Below are 16,326 nucleotides of genomic sequence, written 5' to 3'. Positions count from 1 at the left end.
AGAATGCCTGTTCATGTGTGGGTGTGAGAGTGCCTCATCATGTGTGCGACTAAGAGTGCCTGTTCATGTGTGGGAGTGAGAGTGCCTGTTCATGTGTGGGAGTGAGAGTGCCTGTTCGTGTGTGGGAATGAGAGTGACTGTTCATGTGTGGGAGTAAGATTGCCTCATCATGTGTGGGAGTGAGAGTGCCTGTTCAGGTGTGGGAGTGAGAGTGCCTGTTCATGTGTGGGAGTGAGAGTGCCTGTTCATGTGTGGGATTGAGAGTGCCTATTCATGTGTGAAAGTGAAAGTGCCTGTTCAGGTGTGGGAGTGAGAGTGCCTATTCATGTGTGGGAGTGAGAGTGCCTGTCCCTTTGTGAGTGTGCCTGTCCATGTGTGGGATTGAGTGTTACTGTTCATGTGTGTGAGTGAGAGTGCCCTTTCATGTTTGGAGCGAATGTGCCTGTTTAGTTTTGCGAGTGAGAGTGCCAGTTCACGTGTGGGAGTGCGTTTGCCTGTCCATGTGTGGGATTGAGAGTGCATGTTCATGTGTGGGTGTGAGAGTGCCTCATCATGTGTGCAACTAAGAGTGCCTGTTCATGTGCGGGAGTGAGACTGCCTGTTCATTTGTGGGAGTGAGAGTGACTGTTCATGTGTGGGAGTGAGAGTGGCTGTTCCTGTGTGGGAGTGAGAGTGCCTGTTATTGTGTGGGATTGAGAGTGACTGTTCATGTGTGGGAGTAAGATTGCCTCATCATGTGTGGGAGTGAGAGTGCCTGTTCATGTGTTGGAATGAGAGTGCCTGTTCAAGTGTGGGAGTGAGAGTGACTGTTCATGTGTGAGAGTGAGAGTGCCTGTTCATGTGTGGGAGTGAGAGTGCCTGTTCATGTGTGGGAGTGAGAGTGCCTATTCATGTGTGGGAGTGAGAGTGCCTGTCCGTGTGTGAGGGTGCCTGTCCATGTGTGGGATTGAGTGTTCCTGTTAATGTGTGGTTCTGAGAGTGCCTGTTCATGTTTGGAGCGAATGTGCCTGTTTAGTTTTGCGAGTGAGAGTGCCAGTTCACGTGTGGGAGTCCTATTGCCTGTCCATGTGTGGGAGTGAGCGTGCCTGTTCATGTGTGGGTGTGAGAGTGCCTCATCATGTGTGCGACTAAGAGTGCCTGTTCATGTGTGGGAGTGAGAGTGCCTGTTCATGTGTGGGAGTGAGGGTGCCTGTTCGTGTGTGGGAATGAGAGTGACTGTTCATGTGTGGGAGTAAGATTGCCTCATCATGTGTGGGAGTGAGAGTGCCTGTTCATGTGTGGGAGTGAGAGTGCCTGTTCAGGTGTGGGAGTGAGCGTGCATGTTCATGTGTGGGAGTGAGAGTGCCTGTTCATGTGTGGGAGTGAGAGTGCCTATTCATGTGTGGGAGTGAGAGTGCCTGTCCGTGTGTGAGGGTGCCTGTCCATGTGTGGGATTGAGTGTTCCTGTTAATGTGTGGTAGTGAGAGTGCCTGTTCATGTTTGGAGCGAATGTGCCTGTTTAGTTTTGCGAGTGAGAGTGCCAGTTCACGTGAGGGTGTGAGAGTGCCTCATCATGTGTGCGACTAAGAGTGCCTGTTCATGTGTGGGAGTAAGATTGCCTCATCATGTGTGGGAGTGAGAGTGCCTGTTCATGTGTGGGAGTGAGAGTGCCTGTTCAGGTGTGGGAGTGAGCGTGCATGTTCATGTGTGGGAGTGAGAGTGCCTGTTCATGTGTGGGAGTGAGAGTGCCTATTCATGTGTGGGAGTGAGAGTGCCTGTCCGTGTGTGAGGGTGCCTGTCCATGTGTGGGATTGAGTGTTCCTGTTAATGTGTGGTAGTGAGAGTGCCTGTTCATGTTTGGAGCGAATGTGCCTGTTTAGTTTTGCGAGTGAGAGTGCCAGTTCACGTGTGGGTGTGAGAGTGCCTCATCATGTGTGCGACTAAGAGTGCCTGTTCATGTGTGGGAGTGAGAATGCCTGTTCATGTGTGGGTGTGAGAGTGCCTCATCATGTGTGCGACTAAGAGTGCCTGTTCATGTGTGGGAGTGAGAGTGCCTGTTCCTGTGTGGGAGTGAGAGTGCCTGTTCGTTTGTGGGAATGAGAGTGACTGTTCATGTGTGGGAGTAAGATTGCCTCATCATGTGTGGGAGTGAGAGTGCCTGTTCATGTGTGGGAGTGAGAGTGCCTGTTCAGGTGTGGGAGTGAGCGTGCATGTTCATGTGTGGGAGTGAGAGTGCCTGTTCATGTGTGGGATTGAGAGTGCCTATTCATGTGTGAAAGTGAAAGTGCCTGTTCAGGTGTGGGAGTGAGAGTGCCTATTCATGTGTGGGAGTGAGAGCGCCTGTCCGTTTGTGAGTGTGCCTGTCCATGTGTGGGATTGAGTGTTACTGTTCATGTGTGTGAGTGAGAGTGCCCTTTCATGTTTGGAGCGAATGTGCCTGTTTAGTTTTGCGAGTGAGAGTGCCAGTTCACGTGTGGGAGTGCGTTTGCCTGTCCATGTGTGGGATTGAGAGTGCATGTTCATGTGTGGGTGTGAGAGTGCCTCATCATGTGTGCGACTAAGAGTGCCTGTTCATGTGTGGGAGTGAGACTGCCTGTTCATTTGTGGGAGTGAGAGTGCCTGTTCATGTGTGGGAGTGAGAGTGGCTGTTCCTGTGTGGGAGTGAGAGTGCCAGTTTTTGTGTGGGATTGAGAGTGACTGTTCATGTGTGGGAGTAAGATTGCCTCATCATGTGTGGGAGTGAGAGTGCCTGTTCATGTGTTGGAATGAGAGTGCCTGTTCAAGTGTGGGAGTGAGAGTGACTGTTCATGTGTGAGAGTGAGAGTGCCTGTTCATGTGTGGGAGTGAGAGTGCCTGTTCATGTGTGGGAGTGAGAGTGCCTATTCATGTGTGGGAGTGAGAGTGCCTGTCCGTGTGTGAGGGTGCCTGTCCATGTGTGGGATTGAGTGTTCCTGTTAATGTGTGGTAGTGAGAGTGCCTGTTCATGTTTGGAGCGAATGTGCCTGTTTAGTTTTGCGAGTGAGAGTGCCAGTTCACGTGTGGGAGTGCGATTGCCTGTCCATGTGTGGGAGTGAGGTTGCCTGTTCATGTGTGGGTGTGAGAGTGCCTCATCATGTGTGCGACTAAGAGTGCCTGTTCATGTGTGGGAGTGAGAGTGCCTGTTCATGTGTGGGAGTGAGGGTGCCTGTTCGTGTGTGGGAATGAGAGTGACTGTTCATGTGTGGGAGTAAGATTGCCTCATCATGTGTGGGAGTGAGAGTGCCTGTTCATGTGTGGGAGTGAGAGTGCCTGTTCAGGTGTGGGAGTGAGCGTGCATGTTCATGTGTGGGAGTGAGAGTGCCTGTTCATGTGTGGGAGTGAGAGTGCCTATTCATGTGTGAGAGTGAAAGTGCCTGTTCAGGTGTGGGAGTGAGAGTGCCTATTCATGTGTGGGAGTGAGAGTGCCTGTCCGTGTGAGGGAGTGAGAGTGCCTGTTCATGTGTGGGAGTGAGAGTGCCTGTTCGTGTGTGGGAATGAGATTGACTGTTCATGTGTGGGAGTAAGATTGCCTCATCATGTGTGGGAGTGAGAGAGCCTGTTCATGTGTGGGAGTGAGAGTGCCTATTCATGTGTGAAAGTGAATGTGCCTGTTCAGGTGTGGGAGTGAGAGTGCCTATTCATGTGTGGGAGTGAGAGTTCCTGTCCGTTTGTGAGTGTGCCTGTCCATGTGTGGGATTGAGTGTTCCTGTTCATGTGTGGGAGTGAGAGTGCCCTTTCATATTTGGAGCGAATGTGCCTGTTTAGTTTTGCGAGTGAGAGTGCCAGTTCACGTGTGGGAGTGCGTTTGCCTGTCCATGTGTGGTATTGAGAGTGCATGTTCATGTGTGGGTGTGAGAGTGCCTCATCATGTGTGCGACTAAGAGTGCCTGTTCATGTGTGGGAGTGAGACTGCCTGTTCATTTGTGGGAGTGAGAGTGCCTGTTCATGTGTGGGAGTGAGAGTGGCTGTTCATTTTTGGGAGTGAGCGTGCCTGTTCATGTGTGGGAGTGAGAGTGGCTGTTCATGTGTGGGAGTAAGAGTGCCTGTTCATGTATGGGAGTGAGAGTGCATGTTCATGTGTTGGAATGAGAGTGCCTGTTCATGTGTGGGAGTGAGAGTGACTGATCATGTGTGAGAGTGAGAGTGACTGTTCATGTGTGAGAGTGAGAGTGCCTGTTCATGTGTGGGAGTGAGAGTGCCTGTTCATGTGTGGGAGTGAGAGTGCCTGTTCATGTGTGGGAGTGAGAGTGCCTATTCATGTGTGGGAGTGAGAGTGCCTGTCCATGTGTGAGGGGGCCTGTCCATGTGTGGGATTGAGTGTTCCTGTTAATGTGTGGTGGTGAGAGTGCCTGTTCATGTTTGGAGCGAATGTGCCTGTTTAGTTTTGCGAGTGAGAGTGCCAGTTCACGTGTGGGAGTGCGATTGCCTGTCCATGTGTGGGAGTGAGCGTGCCTGTTCATGTGTGGGTGTGAGAGTGCCTCATCATGTGTGCGACTAAGAGTGCCTGTTCATGTGTGGGAGTGAGAGTGCCTGTTCATGTGTGGGAGTGAGGGTGCCTGTTCGTGTGTGGGAATGAGAGTGACTGTTCATGTGTGGGAGTAAGATTGCCTCATCATGTGTGGGAGTGAGAGTGCCTGTTCATGTGTGGGAGTGAGAGTGCCTGTTCAGGTGTGGGAGTGAGCGTGCATGTTCATGTGTGGGAGTGAGAGTGCCTGTTCATGTGTGGGAGTGAGAGTGCCTATTCATGTGTGGGAGTGAGAGTGCCTGTCCGTGTGTGAGGGTGCCTGTCCATGTGTGGGATTGAGTGTTCCTGTTAATGTGTGTGAGTGAGAGTGCCCTTTCATGTTTGGAGCGAATGTGCCTGTTTAGTTTTGCGAGTGAGAGTGCCAGTTCACGTGTGGGAGTGCGTTTGCCTGTCCATGTGTGGGATTGAGAGTGCATGTTCATGTGTGGGTGTGAGAGTGCCTCATCATGTGTGCGACTAAGAGTGCCTGTTCATGTGCGGGAGTGAGACTGCCTGTTCATTTGTGGGAGTGAGAGTGACTGTTCATGTGTGGGAGTGAGAGTGGCTGTTCCTGTGTGGGAGTGAGAGTGCCAGTTTTTGTGTGGGATTGAGAGTGACTGTTCATGTGTGGGAGTAAGATTGCCTCATCATGTGTGGGAGTGAGAGTGCCTGTTCATGTGTTGGAATGAGAGTGCCTGTTCAAGTGTGGGAGTGAGAGTGACTGTTCATGTGTGAGAGTGAGAGTGCCTGTTCATGTGTGGGAGTGAGAGTGCCTGTTCATGTGTGGGAGTGAGAGTGCCTATTCATGTGTGGGAGTGAGAGTGCCTGTCCGTGTGTGAGGGTGCCTGTCCATGTGTGGGATTGAGTGTTCCTGTTAATGTGTGGTAGTGAGAGTGCCTGTTCATGTTTGGAGCGAATGTGCCTGTTTAGTTTTGCGAGTGAGAGTGGCAGTTCACGTCTGGGAGTGCTATTGCCTGTCCATGTGTGGGAGTGAGAGTGCCTGTTCATGAGTGGGACTGTGAGTGCCTGATCATGTTTGGGAGTGAGAGTGCCGTGCCTGATCATCTGTGGGACTGAGTGTGACTGATCATGTGTGGGAGTTAGAGTGCCAGTTCATGTGTGGGAGTGAGAGTGCCTGTTCATATGTGGGATTGAGAGTGCCTCCTCATATGTGGGAGTGAGTGTGGCTGGTCATGTGTGGGGTTGAGAGTGCCTGTTTGTTTGTCAAGGTGATAGTGCCTGTTTATTTGTGAGGGAGGTGTGCCTGTTTGGGTGTGGGTGTGCGAGTGCCTGTTTGTACTTTAGGTTGGTAATGCCTATTTGTGTATGCGCGATGGAGGCCATATTTGTGTGTGAGGTTGAGAGTGCATGTACAGGTGTGGGAGTGAGAGTGCCTGTTCATGTGTGGGAGTGAGATTGCCTCATGATGTGTGGGACTGAGAGTGCCTGTCCATGTGTGGGAGTGAGAGCGCCAGTTCATCTGTGGGAGTGAGAGTGACCGATCATGTGTGAGGGTGTGAGTGCCTCTCCTTGTATGGAGACAGTTATAACTCTTCATGTGTTGGGTTGAGAGTGCCCGTTTCTATGTGAAGGTGAGATTGCCTGTTCATGTGTGTGAGTGAGAGGGCATGTTCATGTGTGGCAGTGAGTGTGCCGGTTCATGTGTGAGAGTGAGTTTGCCTGTTCACGTGTGGGAGTGAGAGTGTCTCTTTATGTGTGGGAGTGAGAGTGCCTGATCATGTTTGGGAGTGAGAGTGCCAGTTTGTGTGTGGGATTGAGAGTGCCTGTTTATGTGTTGGAGTCAGAGTGCCTGATCACGTGTGAGGGTGTGAGGGCCTGTCCTTGTATGGAGACAGTTATAACTTTTCATGTGTTGGGTTGAGAGTCCCTGTTTCCATCTGAAGGTGAGACTGCCTGTTCATGTGTGTGAGTGAGTGGGCCTGTTCATGTGTGGCAGTGAGTGTGCCGGTTCATGTGTGGGAGAGTGTTTGCCTGTTCACGTGTGCGCTTGAGAGTGCCTCTTTATGTGTGGGATTGAGAGTGCCAGTTCATGTATGGGAGTGAGAGTGCATGTTCATGTGTTGGAATGAGAGTGCCTGTTCATGTGTGGGAGTGAGAGTGACTATTCATGTGTGAGAGTGAGAGTGCCTGTTCATGTGTGGGAGTGAGAGTGCCTGTTCATGTGTGGGAGTGAGAGTGCCTGATCATGTGTGGGAGCGAGAGTGCATTTTCACATGTGGGAGTCCGAGTGCCTCTTTATGTGTGAGAGTGAGAATGCCTGTTCATGTGTGGGAGTGAGATACCTGCCCATATGTGGGATAGAGAGTCCCTGTCCATGTGTGGGAGTGAGTGTGCCTGTTCATGTGTGGGAGTCAGTGTGCCTCATCATGTGTCAGACTGAGACTGCCTGTTCATGTGTGGGAGTGAGAGTCACTGATCATGTGTGGTAGTGAGATTGGCTGTCTATGTGTGGGAGTGAGAGTGCCTTTCCGTGTGTGGCTTTGAGAGAGCCTTTCATGTGTGGCAGTGAGTGTGCCTGTTTATGTGTGTGAGTGAGAGTGCATTTTCACATGTGGGAGTCTGAGTGCCTCTTTATGTGTGAGAGTGAGAATGCCTGTTCATGTGTGGGAGTGAATATGCCTGCTCATGTGTGGGAGTGAGAGTGCCTCTTCATGAGTGGTAGTGAGATTGCTTGTCTGTGTGTGGGAGTGAGAGTGCCTGTCCGTGTGTGGGAATGAGAGTGCCTGTCCATGTTTGGGCTTGAGTGTGCCTGACCATGTGTGGGATTGAGAGTGCCTGTTCATGAGTGGGAGTAAGTGTGCCTGTTCATGTATGGGAGTGAGAGTGCCTGTTCGTGTGTTGGAGTGGGAGTGCCTGTTTGTGTGTGGCAGTAAGAGTGCCTTTTCATGTGCGGGAGTGAGAGTGCCTGTTCATGTGTTTGCTTGAGAGTGCCTCTTCATATGTGGGAGTGAGAGTGCCTCTTTTTGTGTGAGAGTGAGAGTGCCTGTTCATGTGTGGGAGTGAGTATGTCTGCTCATGTGTGTGAGTGAGAGTGCCTGTTCATGAGTGGGAGTAAGTGTGCCTGTTCGTGTATGGGAGTGAGAGTGCCTTTTCATGTGTGGGAGTGAGAGTGCCTGTTCTTGTGTGTGTGTGAGATTGCCTGTTCATGTGTGGCAGTGAGAGTGCCTCTTCATGAGTGGTAGTGAGATTGCTTGTCTGTGTGTGGGAGTGAGAGTGCCTGTCCGTGTGTGGGAATGAGAGTGCCTGTCCATGTTTGGGATTGAGTGTGCCTGACCATGTGTGGGATTGAGAGTGCCTGGTCATGTTTGGGAGTGAATGTCCTGTTTAGTTTTGCGATTGAGAGTGCCAGTTCACGTGTGGGAGTGCGATTGCCTGTCCATGAGTGGGAATGAGATTGCCTGTCCATGTGAGGGAGTGAGAGTGCCTTTCCATGTGTGGGAGTGAGAGTGCCTCTCCATGTGTGGGAGTGAGAGTGCCTGTTCGTGTGTGTAAGTGAGAGAGCCTTTTCATATGTGACAGCGAGAGTGCCAGTTTGGGTGTGTGAGTGAGAGTGCCTGTTCACATGTGTGAGTGAGAGTGCCTCTTTATGAGTGAGAGTGCCTGTTCGTGTGTGGGAGTGAGCGTGCCTGTTCACGTGTGCGAGTGAGAGTGCCTGTTCATGTGTGCGACTGAGAGTGCCTGTTCATGTGTGGGAGTGAGATTGCCTTTCTGTGTGTGGGAGTGAGAGTGCCAGTCCGTGTGTGGGAGTGAGATTGCCTCTCCATGTGTCAGGGTGAGAGTGCCTGTTCGTGTGTGGGAGTGAGAGTGCAAGTTCATGTGTAGGAGTGAGAGAGCCTGTTCATGTGTGCCAGTGAGTGTGCCTGTTCATGCGTGTGTGTGAGAGTGCCTGTTCACGTGTGTGAGTGAGAATGCCTCTTTATGTGTGGGAGTGAGAGTGTCTCTTCATATGTGGGAGTGAGAGTGCCTGTTCATGTGTGGTAGTGAGAGTGCCTGTTCATGTGTGGGAGTGAGAGTGCCAGTTTGTGTGTGGGATTGAGAGTGCCTGTTCATGTGTTGGACTCAGAGTGCCTGATCACGTGTGAGGGTGTGAGGGCCTGTCCTTGTATGGAGACAGTTATAACTCTTCATGTGTTGGGTTGAGAGTGCCTGTTTCTATCTGAAGGTGAGACTGCCTGTTCATGTGTGTGAGTGAGAGGGCCTGTTCATGTGTGGCAGTGAGTGTGCCGGGTCATGTGTGGGAGTGAGTTTGCCTGTTCACGTGTGGGTTTGAGAGTGCCTCTTTATGTGTGGGATTGAGAGTGCCAGTTCATGTGTGGGAGTGAGAGTGCCTGTTCGTGTGTGGGAATGAGAGTGCCTGTTCATGTGTGGGAGTAAGATTGCCTCATCATGTGTGGGACTAAGAGTGCCTGTTCATGTGTGGGAGTGAGCGTGCATGTTCATGTGTGGGAGTGAGAGTGCCTATTCATGTGTGAGAGTGAGAGTGCCTGTTCATGTGTGGGAGTGAGAGTGCCTATTCATGTGTGGGAGTGAGATTCCTGTCCGTGTGTGAGTGTGCCTGTCCATGTGTGGGATTGAGTGTTCCTGTTCATGTGTGGGAGTGAGAGTGCCTGTTCATGTTTGGAGCGAATGTGCCTGTTTAGTTTTGCGAGTGAGAGTGCCAGTTCACGTGTGGGAGTGCGATTGCCTGTCCATGTGTGGGAGTGAGAGTGCCTGTTCATGTGTGGGTGTGAGAGTGCCTCATCATGTGTGCGACTAAGAGTGCCTGTTCATGTGTGGGAGTGAGAGTGCCTGTTCATGTGTGGGAGTATGATTGCCTCATCATGTGTGGGACTTAGAGTCCCTGTTCATGTGTGGGAGTGAGAGTGCCTGTTCATGTGTGGGAGTGAGAGTGCCTGTTCGTGTGTGGGAATGAGAGTGCCTGTTCATGTGTGGGAGTAAGATTGCCTCATCATGTGTGGGACCTAGAGTGCCTGTTCATGTGTGGGAGTGAGAGTGCCTGTTCAGGTGTGGGAGTGAGCGTGCCTGTTCAGGTGTGGGAGTGAGATTGCCTGTTCATGTGTGGGAGTGAGAGTGCCTGTTCATGTCTGGGAGTGAGAGTGGCTGTTCATGTGTGGGAGTGAGTGTTCCTGTTCATGTGTGGGATTGAGAGTGACTCCCCATATGTGGGTCTGAGAGTGGCTGATCATGTGTGGGAGTGAGAGTGCCAGTTTGTGTGTGGCAGTGAGAGTGCCTGTTCATGTGCCAGTTCATGTGTGGGAGTCTGTTTACCTGTTCACGTGTGAGAGTGAGAGTGCCTCTTTATGTGTGGGAAAGAGTGTGCCTGTTCATGTGTGGGAGTGAGAGTGCCTGATCTTCTGTGGGACTGAGTGTGCCTGATCATCTGTGGGACTGAGTGTGCCTGATCATCTGTGGGAATGAGTGTGCCTGATCATGTGTGTGATTGAGAGTGCCTGTTCATGAGTGGGAGTAAGTGTGCCTGTTCGTGTATTGGAGTGAGAGTGCCTTTTCATGTGTGGGAGTGAGAGTACCTGTTCTTGTGTGTGTGTGAGATTTCCTGTTCATGTGTGGGAGTGAGAGTGCCTCTTCATGAGTGGTAGTGAGATTGCTTGTCTGTGTTTGGGAGTGAGAGTTCCTGTCCGTGTGTGGGAATGAGAGTGCCTTTCCATGTTTGGGATTGAGTGTGCCTGACCATGTGTGGGATTGAGAGTGCCTGTTCATGAGTGGGAGTAAGTGTGCCTGTTCATGTATGGGAGTGAGAGTGCCTTCTCGTGTGTTGGAGTGGGAGTGCCTGTTTGTGTGTGGCAGTAAGAGTGCCTTTTCATGTGTGGGAGTGAGAGTGCCTGTTCATGTGTTGGATTGATAGTGCCTCTTCATATGTGGGAGTGAGAGTGCCTCTTTATGTGTGAGAGTGAGAGTGCCTGTTCATGTGTGGGAGTGAGAGTGCCTGTTCTTGTGTGTGTGTGAGATTGCCTGTTCATGTGTGGCAGTGAGATTGCCTCTTCATGAGTGGTAGTGAGATTGCTTGTCTGTGTGTGGGAGTGAGAGTGCCTGTCCGTGTGTGGGAATGAGAGTGCCTGTCCATGTTTAGGATTGAGTGTGCCTGACCATGTGTGGGATTGAGAGTGCCTGGTCATGTTTAGGAGTGAATGTGCCTGTTTAGTTTTGCGATTGAGAGTGCCAGTTCAACTGTGGGAGTGCGATTGCCTGTCCATCAGTGGGAATGAGATTGCCTGTCCATGTGAGGGAGTGAGAGTGCCTTTCCATGTGTGGGAGTGAGAGTGCCTTTCCATGTGTGGGAGTGAGAGTGCCTCTCCATGTGTGGGAGTGAGAGTGCCTGTTCGTGTGTGTAAGTGAGAGAGCCTTTTCACATGTGACAGCGAGAGTGCCAGTTTGGGTGTGTGAGTGAGAGTGCCTGTTCACATGTGTGAGTGAGAGTGCCTCTTTATGAGTGAGAGTGCCTGTTCATGTGTGGGAGTGAACGTGCCTGTTCACGTGTGGGAGTAAGAGTGCCTGTTCATGTGTGGGACTTAGAGTGCCTATTCATGTGTGGGAGTTAGAGTGCCAGTTCATGTGTGGGAGTGAGAGTGCCTGTTCATATGTGGGATTGAGAGTGCCTCCTCATATGTGGGAGTGAGTGTGGCTGGTCATGTGTGGGGTTGAGAGTGCCTGTTTGTTTGTCAAGGTGATAGTGCCTGTTTATTTGTGAGGGAGGTGTGCCTGTTTGGGTGTGGGTGTGCGAGTGCCTGTTTGTACTTTAGGTTGGTAATGCCTATTTGTGTATGCGCGATGGAGGCCATATTTGTGTGTGAGGTTGAGAGTGCATGTACAGGTGTGGGAGTGAGAGTGCCTGTTCATGTGTGGGAGTGAGATTGCCTCATGATGTGTGGGACTGAGAGTGCCTGTCCATGTGTGGGAGTGAGAGCGCCAGTTCATCTGTGGGAGTGAGAGTGACCGATCATGTGTGAGGGTGTGAGTGCCTCTCCTTGTATGGAGACAGTTATAACTCTTCATGTGTTGGGTTGAGAGTGCCCGTTTCTATGTGAAGGTGAGATTGCCTGTTCATGTGTGTGAGTGAGAGGGCATGTTCATGTGTGGCAGTGAGTGTGCCGGTTCATGTGTGAGAGTGAGTTTGCCTGTTCACGTGTGGGAGTGAGAGTGTCTCTTTATGTGTGGGAGTGAGAGTGCCTGATCATGTTTGGGAGTGAGAGTGCCAGTTTGTGTGTGGGATTGAGAGTGCCTGTTTATGTGTTGGAGTCAGAGTGCCTGATCACGTGTGAGGGTGTGAGGGCCTGTCCTTGTATGGAGACAGTTATAACTTTTCATGTGTTGGGTTGAGAGTCCCTGTTTCCATCTGAAGGTGAGACTGCCTGTTCATGTGTGTGAGTGAGTGGGCCTGTTCATGTGTGGCAGTGAGTGTGCCGGTTCATGTGTGGGAGAGTGTTTGCCTGTTCACGTGTGCGCTTGAGAGTGCCTCTTTATGTGTGGGATTGAGAGTGCCAGTTCATGTATGGGAGTGAGAGTGCATGTTCATGTGTTGGAATGAGAGTGCCTGTTCATGTGTGGGAGTGAGAGTGACTATTCATGTGTGAGAGTGAGAGTGCCTGTTCATGTGTGGGAGTGAGAGTGCCTGTTCATGTGTGGGAGTGAGAGTGCCTGATCATGTGTGGGAGCGAGAGTGCATTTTCACATGTGGGAGTCCGAGTGCCTCTTTATGTGTGAGAGTGAGAATGCCTGTTCATGTGTGGGAGTGAGATACCTGCCCATATGTGGGATAGAGAGTCCCTGTCCATGTGTGGGAGTGAGTGTGCCTGTTCATGTGTGGGAGTCAGTGTGCCTCATCATGTGTCAGACTGAGACTGCCTGTTCATGTGTGGGAGTGAGAGTCACTGATCATGTGTGGTAGTGAGATTGGCTGTCTATGTGTGGGAGTGAGAGTGCCTTTCCGTGTGTGGCTTTGAGAGAGCCTTTCATGTGTGGCAGTGAGTGTGCCTGTTTATGTGTGTGAGTGAGAGTGCATTTTCACATGTGGGAGTCTGAGTGCCTCTTTATGTGTGAGAGTGAGAATGCCTGTTCATGTGTGGGAGTGAATATGCCTGCTCATGTGTGGGAGTGAGAGTGCCTCTTCATGAGTGGTAGTGAGATTGCTTGTCTGTGTGTGGGAGTGAGAGTGCCTGTCCGTGTGTGGGAATGAGAGTGCCTGTCCATGTTTGGGCTTGAGTGTGCCTGACCATGTGTGGGATTGAGAGTGCCTGTTCATGAGTGGGAGTAAGTGTGCCTGTTCATGTATGGGAGTGAGAGTGCCTGTTCGTGTGTTGGAGTGGGAGTGCCTGTTTGTGTGTGGCAGTAAGAGTGCCTTTTCATGTGCGGGAGTGAGAGTGCCTGTTCATGTGTTTGCTTGAGAGTGCCTCTTCATATGTGGGAGTGAGAGTGCCTCTTTTTGTGTGAGAGTGAGAGTGCCTGTTCATGTGTGGGAGTGAGTATGTCTGCTCATGTGTGTGAGTGAGAGTGCCTGTTCATGAGTGGGAGTAAGTGTGCCTGTTCGTGTATGGGAGTGAGAGTGCCTTTTCATGTGTGGGAGTGAGAGTGCCTGTTCTTGTGTGTGTGTGAGATTGCCTGTTCATGTGTGGCAGTGAGAGTGCCTCTTCATGAGTGGTAGTGAGATTGCTTGTCTGTGTGTGGGAGTGAGAGTGCCTGTCCGTGTGTGGGAATGAGAGTGCCTGTCCATGTTTGGGATTGAGTGTGCCTGACCATGTGTGGGATTGAGAGTGCCTGGTCATGTTTGGGAGTGAATGTCCTGTTTAGTTTTGCGATTGAGAGTGCCAGTTCACGTGTGGGAGTGCGATTGCCTGTCCATGAGTGGGAATGAGATTGCCTGTCCATGTGAGGGAGTGAGAGTGCCTTTCCATGTGTGGGAGTGAGAGTGCCTCTCCATGTGTGGGAGTGAGAGTGCCTGTTCGTGTGTGTAAGTGAGAGAGCCTTTTCATATGTGACAGCGAGAGTGCCAGTTTGGGTGTGTGAGTGAGAGTGCCTGTTCACATGTGTGAGTGAGAGTGCCTCTTTATGAGTGAGAGTGCCTGTTCGTGTGTGGGAGTGAGCGTGCCTGTTCACGTGTGCGAGTGAGAGTGCCTGTTCATGTGTGCGACTGAGAGTGCCTGTTCATGTGTGGGAGTGAGATTGCCTTTCTGTGTGTGGGAGTGAGAGTGCCAGTCCGTGTGTGGGAGTGAGATTGCCTCTCCATGTGTCAGGGTGAGAGTGCCTGTTCGTGTGTGGGAGTGAGAGTGCAAGTTCATGTGTAGGAGTGAGAGAGCCTGTTCATGTGTGCCAGTGAGTGTGCCTGTTCATGCGTGTGTGTGAGAGTGCCTGTTCACGTGTGTGAGTGAGAATGCCTCTTTATGTGTGGGAGTGAGAGTGTCTCTTCATATGTGGGAGTGAGAGTGCCTGTTCATGTGTGGTAGTGAGAGTGCCTGTTCATGTGTGGGAGTGAGAGTGCCAGTTTGTGTGTGGGATTGAGAGTGCCTGTTCATGTGTTGGACTCAGAGTGCCTGATCACGTGTGAGGGTGTGAGGGCCTGTCCTTGTATGGAGACAGTTATAACTCTTCATGTGTTGGGTTGAGAGTGCCTGTTTCTATCTGAAGGTGAGACTGCCTGTTCATGTGTGTGAGTGAGAGGGCCTGTTCATGTGTGGCAGTGAGTGTGCCGGGTCATGTGTGGGAGTGAGTTTGCCTGTTCACGTGTGGGTTTGAGAGTGCCTCTTTATGTGTGGGATTGAGAGTGCCAGTTCATGTGTGGGAGTGAGAGTGCCTGTTCGTGTGTGGGAATGAGAGTGCCTGTTCATGTGTGGGAGTAAGATTGCCTCATCATGTGTGGGACTAAGAGTGCCTGTTCATGTGTGGGAGTGAGCGTGCATGTTCATGTGTGGGAGTGAGAGTGCCTATTCATGTGTGAGAGTGAGAGTGCCTGTTCATGTGTGGGAGTGAGAGTGCCTATTCATGTGTGGGAGTGAGATTCCTGTCCGTGTGTGAGTGTGCCTGTCCATGTGTGGGATTGAGTGTTCCTGTTCATGTGTGGGAGTGAGAGTGCCTGTTCATGTTTGGAGCGAATGTGCCTGTTTAGTTTTGCGAGTGAGAGTGCCAGTTCACGTGTGGGAGTGCGATTGCCTGTCCATGTGTGGGAGTGAGAGTGCCTGTTCATGTGTGGGTGTGAGAGTGCCTCATCATGTGTGCGACTAAGAGTGCCTGTTCATGTGTGGGAGTGAGAGTGCCTGTTCATGTGTGGGAGTATGATTGCCTCATCATGTGTGGGACTTAGAGTCCCTGTTCATGTGTGGGAGTGAGAGTGCCTGTTCATGTGTGGGAGTGAGAGTGCCTGTTCGTGTGTGGGAATGAGAGTGCCTGTTCATGTGTGGGAGTAAGATTGCCTCATCATGTGTGGGACCTAGAGTGCCTGTTCATGTGTGGGAGTGAGAGTGCCTGTTCAGGTGTGGGAGTGAGCGTGCCTGTTCAGGTGTGGGAGTGAGATTGCCTGTTCATGTGTGGGAGTGAGAGTGCCTGTTCATGTCTGGGAGTGAGAGTGGCTGTTCATGTGTGGGAGTGAGTGTTCCTGTTCATGTGTGGGATTGAGAGTGACTCCCCATATGTGGGTCTGAGAGTGGCTGATCATGTGTGGGAGTGAGAGTGCCAGTTTGTGTGTGGCAGTGAGAGTGCCTGTTCATGTGCCAGTTCATGTGTGGGAGTCTGTTTACCTGTTCACGTGTGAGAGTGAGAGTGCCTCTTTATGTGTGGGAAAGAGTGTGCCTGTTCATGTGTGGGAGTGAGAGTGCCTGATCTTCTGTGGGACTGAGTGTGCCTGATCATCTGTGGGACTGAGTGTGCCTGATCATCTGTGGGAATGAGTGTGCCTGATCATGTGTGTGATTGAGAGTGCCTGTTCATGAGTGGGAGTAAGTGTGCCTGTTCGTGTATTGGAGTGAGAGTGCCTTTTCATGTGTGGGAGTGAGAGTACCTGTTCTTGTGTGTGTGTGAGATTTCCTGTTCATGTGTGGGAGTGAGAGTGCCTCTTCATGAGTGGTAGTGAGATTGCTTGTCTGTGTTTGGGAGTGAGAGTTCCTGTCCGTGTGTGGGAATGAGAGTGCCTTTCCATGTTTGGGATTGAGTGTGCCTGACCATGTGTGGGATTGAGAGTGCCTGTTCATGAGTGGGAGTAAGTGTGCCTGTTCATGTATGGGAGTGAGAGTGCCTTCTCGTGTGTTGGAGTGGGAGTGCCTGTTTGTGTGTGGCAGTAAGAGTGCCTTTTCATGTGTGGGAGTGAGAGTGCCTGTTCATGTGTTGGATTGATAGTGCCTCTTCATATGTGGGAGTGAGAGTGCCTCTTTATGTGTGAGAGTGAGAGTGCCTGTTCATGTGTGGGAGTGAGAGTGCCTGTTCTTGTGTGTGTGTGAGATTGCCTGTTCATGTGTGGCAGTGAGATTGCCTCTTCATGAGTGGTAGTGAGATTGCTTGTCTGTGTGTGGGAGTGAGAGTGCCTGTCCGTGTGTGGGAATGAGAGTGCCTGTCCATGTTTAGGATTGAGTGTGCCTGACCATGTGTGGGATTGAGAGTGCCTGGTCATGTTTAGGAGTGAATGTGCCTGTTTAGTTTTGCGATTGAGAGTGCCAGTTCAACTGTGGGAGTGCGATTGCCTGTCCATCAGTGGGAATGAGATTGCCTGTCCATGTGAGGGAGTGAGAGTGCCTTTCCATGTGTGGGAGTGAGAGTGCCTTTCCATGTGTGGGAGTGAGAGTGCCTCTCCATGTGTGGGAGTGAGA

The sequence above is a fragment of the Carcharodon carcharias genome, chromosome 9 (genome assembly GCF_017639515.1).
Source record: "Carcharodon carcharias isolate sCarCar2 chromosome 9, sCarCar2.pri, whole genome shotgun sequence".
NCBI classification, from domain to species: domain Eukaryota; kingdom Metazoa; phylum Chordata; class Chondrichthyes; order Lamniformes; family Lamnidae; genus Carcharodon; species Carcharodon carcharias.
The sequence above is the reverse complement of the archived record's forward strand: the minus strand, read 5'-3'. Positions refer to the sequence as shown.